We start from the raw sequence: 11,195 nt of genomic DNA on the forward strand, positions 1-11,195 counted from the left end.
AATCCAGGAGACAGTCTATTTCCCAGAAACAACATTTAATCTGTGACAGAACCACGGGATTCTAGTCCCTTCTCTTCAAAAGATGATAATATCAAGCCCTATGTCCCCTTCAAAGATGTTATCACTATAAAATGAAATGCACTTGTGAACCCAGAGACTCAAACGGATATGGACTCCCAAGAAGATACAGACCTCACTTTGTAACAACTCTCTTGGTATTTACTTTTTAAAAACTTTTATTTAATAGCCATAAAGATTTACTAAAGAATGGTAAGTTATATTGCACAGAGGTTGAAGTTTGCTAAAAACCAAAGAGATTTCAAAACATGGCATGCATTAAAATACATGCTTGTTTGTGGTTGTCTTGTCTGGGAGGAGTTGAATGTTATAGAAAATGTGTTGACTTTTCATTTCTTCCCAATACTTAGGAAACAGATAATTTGCACAGACAAATCTTTAATATACCACATACAGAGCTTAGTAGGCATGCTTTTGTAAGAATTAAGAACTGGATATATTTGGACATCTCATTAACAATTTGTCTTAATGTGGTATATTCAATAGAAATGATCAATCATTAATTGACTTTCATTTCACTGTGCAGAACCAGTGATGATCACATTTATATGATCATTATTATAGAGAATGTGATCTTTTTGCTTTTCAGTGTAGTAGAAGTTTGGTAACATTTATTCAGGTTAAATTATGAATATTTTTAAACTATATTTAAATGACCAGCTGCTTAAGTCTTTATCACACTTAGGTTATGAGAAAAAGAACCGTGTGATCTGGCCAGGACCATGTGGTATTTTAAGGATTTCACCTTGTCTTGCTGACTTTTAAAATCAGGAAATATTTTAAAAGTAGAATTTCCTAAGATGTTTCTGATCAGAAAGAAATCAAGTTTGAAAGGGTATGGAAGTGAGGGAGGAAAGCCATAGTCTACTGAAGCCTTTTTCAACAAAGAGCAAGGAAATGGTGTCACTACAAGATTCTGGAACAATAATGTTTCCCTTTATTTTTGTACCACAGAGTTTAAAAATATTATATTTTAATTTCAGAGGCCTTATAAACTAAAGATGTCTCCTACAATTAATTCTTGCTATCTTGGATCAGATTTTGTAGCTGACTTACATGTGTTAGAAACTTCATTGTCACCTAATTAAGAACCAATTCTAGTTGGCTGATTAAAAAAAAAAGTTAAATTCAAAGGGCGGTGTAATACTGTGAAAATGACCAAATATTTTTTCTTCACCAGGCTTTCAGCGGAAGGAGAGCTTCTCAAACCATCTGGATCATGCATCTACTGCACACTGTATTATTTTTCCCATTTGTGTCTTTCCCGTTATATTACAGCTAAAGGTTTTATCAACCAATTCTCTCCTGAAACTCTCTTCCTGTCCCGCACAGTGGTCGCTTTAGCAGTGACTGCTAAGTAAACACACCTCCAAGTCAGACTTTTTCCTTTCTTCTCTCCTCCCGTTTTGAAAATGTTATTCGTTTCTACGTACATTAAAATATTTAAAACTTTTAAAAAAATTCTTTCCTAGAAAGCTCCGTTTAAAAGAAAAGGAAAAAAGAAACAAAACCACTACGGGACCGTCCTCTGGAGTGCCCACGTGGCTGAGTTAACGTGCCCAGCCTGGTTATCAATGGGAAAGGCGGTCGGCGGTTCACTACCCACAAGGACAGCGTGACATCACCAGGTAGGTGCCCCTAGGTGGCACCTGCCCAGACCCTCTTCCGCCCAAGCCTAACCTGCACGCTGGCGTCGAACCCTAAAAGGTGGGGCGGGGTGGGGGGAGACGGAGGATGAGACTGGTTGGGGGAGAAGCTCCTAGTGCCATTCCGCAGTGTTCGTGTTTGACGCATCTTTCCGGCTTTCAAAACCGGGAAGGAGGCAGTGCGCAGCTGCTATGGAGTCAGGCGGTGTGCTAGGCGGGAGGAAACGCACACTCCAACCCTCTCGATAAGGGGCCCCTCTTCTCCCGATCCAAGAGCTGAAGCCGAGGTCTGCGGACGCCCCAGGGACCTGCCCACTGTCACGGGACTGGGGCGCATGGAGCGACCCCCAGGGCCCCGCCGCGAGGGCGCTGGTGGAGCCTTCGCCGCACAGCCTCAGGCTGGCGCGCTGCAAGTAATCTTGCCGTTTATACAAGCAGTCGTCCCCACCGCGAAATCTGCTCCAGGAAAGCCACACTCAGGAAGTCTCGAGCAGGGCTGATGCTTGTGACCGCTGGGCATTCGGGCAAGGACTTCCCAGCGAGCTCGTCCTGCGCCCGGAGCCCGCGCGCCTCGAGACTAAACGACCAGCCCGACCTGATATCAGGACCCTAATTCTTTTCTTCTCAGCGCGTCCCAATGAACACAACATCGTGGTAATTCTCGTTCCCGTCCCCCTGCCTACTACTGGGGGGAGGGGTGGGCGACTCTAAAGAAAGGAGGTCGAGCTTGGAGCCGAAGGTGCGCGATGGAGACGCGATCTCCGCGGTCGCTCGTCCCAGCTCCTCTTTGAGCGGAAGCGGCGCGGCAGTTTGTGTGTGTGTGTGTGTGTGTTTTTTTTAATTGCGCAATTTAGGCTAATGTGCTCCAATCGAGAGCAGCTAGTAGCCTGCCTACACGCAGAGCTCAGAATTCACTGTGGAATGTCTTCCTACAACAATGACCCCGGAGGGAAAGTCTGCCCCAGCCGCATCCCCCTGGGTGGCGTCTTACCTCGACCCCCCGGTCTCCCACGACGTCTCCCGTCTCCCGTGGAGGACCTGCTCCTCGCGGCGCCTGCCCCCGGGTCGCGGAGAGCCTCATCCCGGAGCCGCTCCGGCGGCTCCTCGCCCCCCTCCACACGGGTCCAGCGCTTTTTAAAACTTTGGGCGCAGCTTTTCCGAGTAAATGCTGCTGTCCTAGTTCAGCTAACGTAGACAACCTCGATTTCCTTCGTATTTAACAAATTCGGGAAATATACAGAAAGTTAACATTCCAAAAATACGGAGTATCCGATTCTCCTACAAGGTGGTGACACGGAATTCTAGCCTTCGAACAAACCGTAATGATCCGCCCTAACGTCCCTCTTTCTACCCCGTTTTAAAATACAGAACAATTAGTGCCAGAGGGATAACTGGCAACATTGCCCGTGTTTACAGATTAAGCAATAGCAGAGCCCTAATCGCCTCGCTTCTTACTGTCCCTAAGCCTGGGCGGGATTCTCTTCACTAAAATCCTAGCCCAAATATACATATTTCTGCGACCATAGTCTTGATTCTTTGAAAATGTATTTACTAAAAGCTCAAAAGTAACGTTTGAAGACCTTCTAACGTTACCCTCCTCGTTGCCATCATAACCCGCACACCTGCTCAGCTCAGCCGGCTCCAGAAATCGTCCAGCAGGAAACCCAGCTATCTTCCAAGGGGCATCTTCTCTGCTCGCCTAAAACCTAGAAAACTAGCAACTTCAGTGACTGCAGACTGAGCTTTCCGGGGAGAAACGGCAATGCAGCTACAATCGGTCTCTGATTACACAAACATACCTAGGGGCAGGTTGGAGTGTGAAGGAGGGCTCTGGGGGTGGGGGTGGGGGATCGCCGACCCAGAGGTGGATTAAGCCAGTTCTATTGCGACCGACTTGAGGAAAGCTAGGTGTGGTGTGTTTCTTCCCCCCTCCCCTCCCTCGGTGGAGGATATTGGCGGTAGAAACCGAGAAGCGACAGTTAAGCTTCCCAGAAGTCTTTGAAAGAGAAAAACTTTAAGTGAGGACTTTGGTTCTTTTACATGGTTCAAGACACCGACTTTAGCATACAGACTCCACTGGAGGGAAAGTCAGTCATTTGAAACATTGTAAACGGTCTGACGTCAGCATCTCTCTGTTCTGCGTTCTAAGGGCTCACGGGGCCCCCTCTGTCGAATTGGGAAAGGTGGCGACGACAGCGGGACTCCCCGGTCGCAGGTTGGGGCCCAAAGGCTTCCGACTCCCTCTAATCACCACTTCGCACTTCTGCTTTGGAGGAAGGAGGGGTACAATCCTCGCTCCCTCCCCAGCAATCACACCGCAGAGGAGGAGGCCCGGATCCTTCCTGGGCCCACCTGGGGACACGCCTAGACGGAAAGGCTCTTCCCCGCGCACTAAGTAGGCAGAGGATGATGAAAATGCACACAATTAACTGTCTAGGTGAGAGTGACTGTGCACAGTGCCCAAGCGCCCGCTTTCGGGATGTCCGACCCTCGCCGTCCACAGGCCGTGGGGATCTGCAACGGAAGGAGGTGCAAAGTCCTCTTTCCCTCTGCGTTTAGGCGGCAACAGCTCAAATGACAACTTTCATTGACGGAGCAGAGCTCCCCGGGCCGAGTCTCCCCTCCGCGCGCGGTGCCACGCCGCTGGGATTCGGCGGCTGCGAGTCACGTGACGGGCGCGGCGCCCTCGGCCCCGCCCCCGTGCCAGGCGCGCGCTCCGCGCCCGCTGCCCTGCCTCGCGCCCACTTTCACTTTCTGCTCTAGGGGTTCGCACTCCAGCGTAAACGTGCGTTTTTTGTTCGTTTGTTTTAAATAAAAGGATGTTGAGGGGACCAGTACAGAAGGGAGGCGTTCTAAAGAAATAAGTGTTGCACGTGCTTTCGGTGGGGGCTGACCCTGGGTGCGCTCCCTGGGAAGGAGAGGGTCTGGGAAACGGGTGTTTCCAGCTTTGCAAGTGTAAGGCTGAGCATGGGGGTCTACAAAACAAAGCGAATTATGAGAGCGGCCAGGATCGCAAACAGAAGGAGAAAACTGTCGGTTTCCCCTTGTGAACGCTGCCTTGGTGATTTGGTTTTGAGGAGGAGAGTCCTCCAGGCAGTTTATTAGGTTAGAGTCAGTAAAGGGCCACCAAAAGCTGGCTTGGGAAACAGCGCCAGGCCCAGCTACCAATCCAAAGTGTGTGCTTCTATTATTACTGATTATCCATTATCACAGCTGGTTACTGTCTGTCCAGTTAAAAACCTTCTCCGTGTGGTCCTAAGTAATAAGTTCACCTTTAGAAAGAAAATATTTCAGGGTATTGAAAGCAGTTATTAACAACGCTGTGTAGTAGACAGTTCTCAGATCAACTAACATGGGGTTAACAGCTAACCGTAAACCCATTCATTTGTGTATTTTTTTTCATTTATATAACAAAGTTATATACATTACATTCTTTCAAGTGTTTGGCCTGCTAGGTTCTAGGTATAGTAGCAACCTGTGAACCAGTCAGACTGTGTCACATCCAGTGCAGGTATAGTGCCCATCTGTATGTAGCAGGTCAAGGTAAGTTGCAACACTTAATTGAATCTTAGAAAGAAAAAGAAAAATTTCTCCTCTTGAAAGATATCTCCACCATTTGATAGCAAAGTGACCTTTTGCAAGTTGCTCAACTGCCTAAGCCTGTATTGTTGTTTTTCATCCATTACCTTTTAAAGGGAAGAGGATAAACCAAGTAAAAAGCTTGGACAATTGCCTAGCATAATGCCTGGCACAAACTAAATGCTCAATAAATTGTCATCATTATTAAAGTGAAACAATTTACACTTCCTCCAACTTGTCATTTTATTAGTTTTTAAGGTTTATGAAGGAATTGCCAAGTTGACATATTAGCACAAATATCCAAGTGTAACTCAGCTTTGTTTTCATTTCACAGACTGCCTTACATTTTAATAGTGAAAAGTCATAATCTTTTTTTAAAAATATATTTTATTGATTTTTTTTTACAGAGAGGAAGGGAGAGGGATAGAGAGTCAGAAACATTGATGAGAGAGAAACATCGATCAGCTGCCTTCTGCACACCTCCTACCCACAACCAAGGTACATGCCCCTGACCGGAATCGAACCCGGGACCCTCTGGTCCGCAGGCCGATGCTCTATCCACTGAGCCAAACCGGTCAGGGCAGAAAAGTCATAATCTTGCTATTAAGTGTCACACTGTGTGCTTTGACTCATATTGTTTCTTCTGAGCTAATCAAAAGTGTGAGGACACTGCACAAAATAGGGAACACTTCACAAATTTGTGTGTCATCCTTGCATAGGGGCCATGATAATTTTCTCTGTATTGTTCCAACTTTAGTATATGTGTTGCTGTAGTGAGTGTGCCTACTTGTAATTTTAAGTGACAATATAGTGCTGTCTTTTCTTTCATGCTTTATATAGAGGTTTGATTAGGGAGAAGAAAAAGATCATAAAGCACTTTATGTTGTGATAGTAACTTCCACTAATTACATGTCATTTCAAAAGTATTTGCTCAAATTTGTTTAGAATACATAATATTGCCTTTGAATTTCTTTAACTTTACCCTTAAACTTTTACAAAATGAAAGGGCATGCCCTTTGAATTATATCACTAGTTATTTCACAACCTAAACATGGTAACTGTTTGTGGGGAATAGATTATGATTTTTGGGGGGCCAGTTAGCTGAAAATCTCCTAACAAAAAGTGAAGTCTGGAGCAAGAATCAATAACCCCCAAAACCCCAAACAAAAAAAAACAAAACACCAACCAAGCAACCCCCCCACCCCCCAAAACAACAACAACAACACCTAATCACTTTTTTTTTTTTGCTATCTGGAGATGGGGGAATAAAATATAGGATGGGGCAAAGGTAGGTTTACAGTTGTTTGTATGGAAAAATAATATAATAATTAATAAATAATAATACAAGAATAAACTGTTTCATGTACTCACAACTGTAAACCTACTTTTGCCCCACCTGTATATATAGTATGCAGATACATGAGATCTCAATTAATAAACAGATGAGTTTTAATTCCTGCTGTTTCTGTAAGTAAATTTGGGTGTTTGAAATGAGAGTTGTTTTCTCTTTAAAATTAATGTAATTATCACTAGGTAGAAAAAATGTCTCCAGTCTAAACCTCTCACCTGAGCTCCAAATTTCCTCTTCCACAAATGACCCTGGGACCACTGTACATGACTTTATATGGAGCCCAATTATCACCGCCCCCCTCCCCCGCCCCGCCTCTCTCTGTCTATCCCGCTCCACATTCTAGATCTCCCTTAGTTCAACTCCCAGTCACCCATACTACAAACCTAAAAGTCATTTTTGAGTCTTCTCTTTCTCCCTCCCCTTTAAGTCTGTTATCAAATCTCAATTATGCCTCACATATGTCCCCTCCCTTCCTTTCTTATGGCTACTGCTCTAGTTTAGGTCTTTCCTGTCTTGCTCTCTGACTCATTTGCTGCGGCTGCAGCCTCTTAACTGTAAGGCTTTGCCATTATTCCCTTCAAATCTTTTCCCTGAATGACATGTCTAAAAAGCAGATCTGAACATGCCACTCACCTATAAATACCAGATACACATCTAAGCTCTTTACCAGAGCATTCAAAGCCTCGTGCACCTCTCCAGTCTCTCCTCGCTCCACTTCCTAGCCTGACTTTACATTCCAGTCGCACTTCCCTCATTCACTTAATCCTACTATGTGCCAGCCACTGTCCTAGGCACATACCTTGAGGAACAAAACAGATCTCTGCCTTGTGGAGCTTATATGGAAGGGGGTGGTGGTCTCAGGAAACAACAAACATAATAAGCACATTTTATAGGATCTGAGGGTGTAATTTTAGGCCGGTCAAGGTTGGCTTTATTAAAAGGTAACATTTGAACAAAGACATGAAAGGAGGTGGGACAGTGAGCTATTTGGATAAACAGGAAAAAATCTAGGCAGAGGGAGTGGCCAGTGCAAAGCCCTAAGATGGGAGTGATGGGAGTGTGTTTAGCACATCAAGTCGAGGAGGGAGCACAGCAAGTAATAGGAGATGAGGTCAGAGAGAAAACAGGGTGGGTGAGTGTGCTTTTGGACAGGTTCTCGTCAGCAATTGTAATAAGTTGGGGACTTACTTTGCATTCAATGGGAAGCCAACTACTTGTAGTGACCCCCCACAAGCCATAGTGTTTAGATCTTGTGACTTATATGCTCCCTTCTGTTTGGATTGTACCCCTCTCTCCAGTTGAGTTGCTCCCCAAACTTTTTGGTTGTTTCTATTACTTCATTTACCATATTACTTTTGAGACTTAGATCTTGAAGAAGGGTTTTGGTTTATTTATCTTTGTAACACTGGTGCTCAGAGCAGGCATGCAAACCTTCAATGAATGAATGCCAATGCTTGTGTATCATTTGCCTGCATATGTCAGATGTTTTATATGTTTATAAATTCTTACAGCTACCCTACAAGGTGGGCTTTTTTATACCTATTCTATAGAAGAGGAAATGAGGTGCAGAGAGATTAAGTAATTTACTTAAACTCACACAACTTGTAACTATCTGAGCTGGGTTCCAAACTCAGGTATTTGGCCAATTGCTCACTTATGAGGGCTCCTCACCAGATTGAATGAAAGGCATTGAAGGAATTTATCTCTAGTTTTGTTTCTTGCACTTGGCTTCCCCAGTATTAAAAAAAAAAGCCATTTTTCAATTCAACTGTCTAATAATTAATTAAATATTTTAAAAGTATCTATTGTGCACCAGGCACTTGGAATACAATACTGAACATAACAGATACAGTCTCTTTCCTTGTGCAGTTTACGCTATAGCAGGGGAGACTCACAATTGCGTAAGCAAGGGCAGTACTGGACAGTCAGTGCTCTGATAAAGGAAGGAAAAGGTGCAGCTGAGGGAAGTGTAGTAGCAGCTCAGCCTGAAGAAAGCTGTAGGCTGAGAGCAAATCTTCGGGAGAAAGAGAATTCCAAGTGGAATGTACTGGTGGTCTTAGGGACACTAAAGTTCAGAAAGTGGAGATATACGTCTAGCTGTGAATAAACAATTGCCCATAGACTTGTATACAGTACTAGGTATTAGATAAAAATCTAAAGAATCTTGCTTTTTTCCCTCCACCTTTGGTTAACATTAAGGCTGCTTTCCCAAATCTGATTACAATCTTTATGCATAAAACTAAAGCATAAACTTTTTAACCTTTGTTTTAAAATTGTTATTTGATGAGTTATTTGACCCACTCGTTTGTAAAGAGATTTGTGTGTTTTAGTAGTTAATAAATTCCAAAACTATGAAATCAAATGGCTTTTTCAAATTGTTTTTGTTCCATTGGAATTTGGTGGTATATTGCATCATTGGCTGGAGTTCGGTAGCCTGTAACAGAATGCAAATTTTAAAATTATGTTGGTGGGGATGAAACTTAATATTTGCTCACTTTTAATTGTTCAATGGAAGAAATAACCCCGGAAACCATGAAAGGTGGTGTGACTGAAACAGGAAGAAGCCAGGCTGGAAAACCAGAGACCCACATTCAGAGGGTGGCATTTTAGTGCTTTGTAACTGGTGGAAAATTAATAGGTTGTTCTCTACAGATTTCCCCTGTTTTTCAAGTGGGGATATTGTATTTGCCATAATAACGCTAATATATGACTGGATTTTCAAAATTAAAATTTAAGGATGAAAATAGTTACTCAGACAACTTGAAACTGGTGGTGGTGGTGGTGGCAACAGAGCAGTTGTTTTTAATAAGAAAATGATGGGGAAGATCAAAGAAGAGCGGGGATCAGGATGTGGGAGTGAGTTCTCTTTATTGTAAACGGCTTTGGAGGGAGGTGAGAGATGGAGATTAGAGATGATGAAGACCTTCCCTTTGGGCTTCTCTGATCTAGCCTTGGATGATGAGAGTCCCTCTGGATGAGCGTCAAAGAAAAGACATGGTTAAATGGGCAATAAAAGAAAAAGCAATGGCCCATAAATACTAAGTGTTTCAAGTTGAAAATTTTCCCTCAAAAAAAAACCCAACGAACACACACAAACACAAAACACCCCCCCAAACACACACACACACACACACACACACACACACACACATCTCTAGTTTAGCTGTTGCAGTTATGGTCTACAGCTTGTAAAACACAAGTCTCCTTAATGGAGCAGGGCCAGCAAGTCTTAGTTGTAGAAAGAGTTAGGGATATTGTGATAATCCAAAGACTCCTGGCAAATATGTTCTTTGAGGCTTTAAAAAGTGCCCCAGAGGAGGAGAAAATATGTTTAAAAAAAATAGCCATAAAGTACTTTTTATGTTAAGAACAAAAGACAGGAAATGTTTTTTTTTCTTTTTTTTCCAGATATTGTTGCATTTTCTCCATCTGGTGAAATAAAATAGGACAGATATGTTATCCTCCACTGTTACACAAAAGCTCCACCAAGCAGGCCAGCGAGATGGTGGAGAGCTGCTGCCCTTGGAGCAGTGTGGATGGCATTATTGCCTTCCCCTGTCCCAAGGGGGATGGGGTGGGGGGTGGGGGGAGACAAAAGCCAGCGTGTGTGTACTGCTTGTCTGAAGCCATAAAACTTTTTTGGCTTAAAACATAGAAATTTCTTGGTAAACAAAACAAAGTTACAGAACTGTCATCATTACCTCTAGGGAAACCTTCCCTGTTTGTTAACTTCCTTCCAAAACATTTTTGCCCTCGTTACATGTGTGTTGGTGGTTTGAAGGGGCCAGGACAACCCAAGGGAATGATTCCATTCTAATTGTGTCTTTCCTCTCCCAGGAGGCCTGTGTCCTTTCACATTCAACAAACTCAAGCTCTTGGTGAACTGTTGTCAGTTGTTACTGAGGAGGAAACCGCCACCCAAACAAGCCCTGTGACCTTAACTGGATGCCTTGTTTTTGTTTTTGAACCCTGCAAGATCACAGAGCTTGTGGACACTTCCCGGCAGGCGCGGGTTCTCATCCAGGACTGTGCGTTTTCCTGGACTGCCAAACACGCATCCCAAAGTGCTGTGTGTTTTGGGGCCGGTGTACAATTTTGACTCCCCTCCCCCCCCAAAGCCAGGACCCTTCATACCCAAATTAACTCCTGCAGCCAGCGTTGCCAGACTGGGGTCCTGCTAGGCCTAAATTTGATTTAATGAGTTTCTACAATAGACTCTGAGATCCTCAGCTTTCGCCCTCGGGATGTCACCGGCGAGCACGGGAAACTTGGTCTCAGTATCTGAGTTCTCGCCTCGCTGTTTCTCTCCCAACTACTCTCTCCCAGTGTCCCCTGATGGCCAGTCGACAGGAAGCCTGGGTTTCCTTTCCCTTCGGAAATCCGAGGGACTGGCAGCAAAGCGATATGTCTATGCTTTGCCCGGTGCGTGTCCGCGGGCTGGGCCGGAGCGGCGGGACTGTCCTCCAGGGTTTCGCAGGTTCCCGGTCCCGAGCGCGGCCATTCCTCCCTGCGGACCCGAAACCCGCGTCCAGGCAGCAGCA

At 44.5% G+C, this 11,195-nt stretch overlaps 1 pseudogene; it reads right to left on the reverse strand.

Annotated features, from left to right (window-relative positions):
- Window positions 1-5,977: 5,977 nt before the first annotated feature.
- LOC139013310 (U6 spliceosomal RNA) lies at window positions 5,978-6,072 on the reverse strand (annotated as a pseudogene).
- Window positions 6,073-11,195: the final 5,123 nt, after the last annotated feature.

The sequence above is a fragment of the Myotis yumanensis genome, unplaced genomic scaffold (assembly GCF_028538775.1).
Source record: "Myotis yumanensis isolate MYYU_CA2020_CCGP unplaced genomic scaffold, mMyoYum1.0.hap1 SCAF_6, whole genome shotgun sequence".
In the NCBI taxonomy this organism is placed as follows: domain Eukaryota; kingdom Metazoa; phylum Chordata; class Mammalia; order Chiroptera; family Vespertilionidae; genus Myotis; species Myotis yumanensis.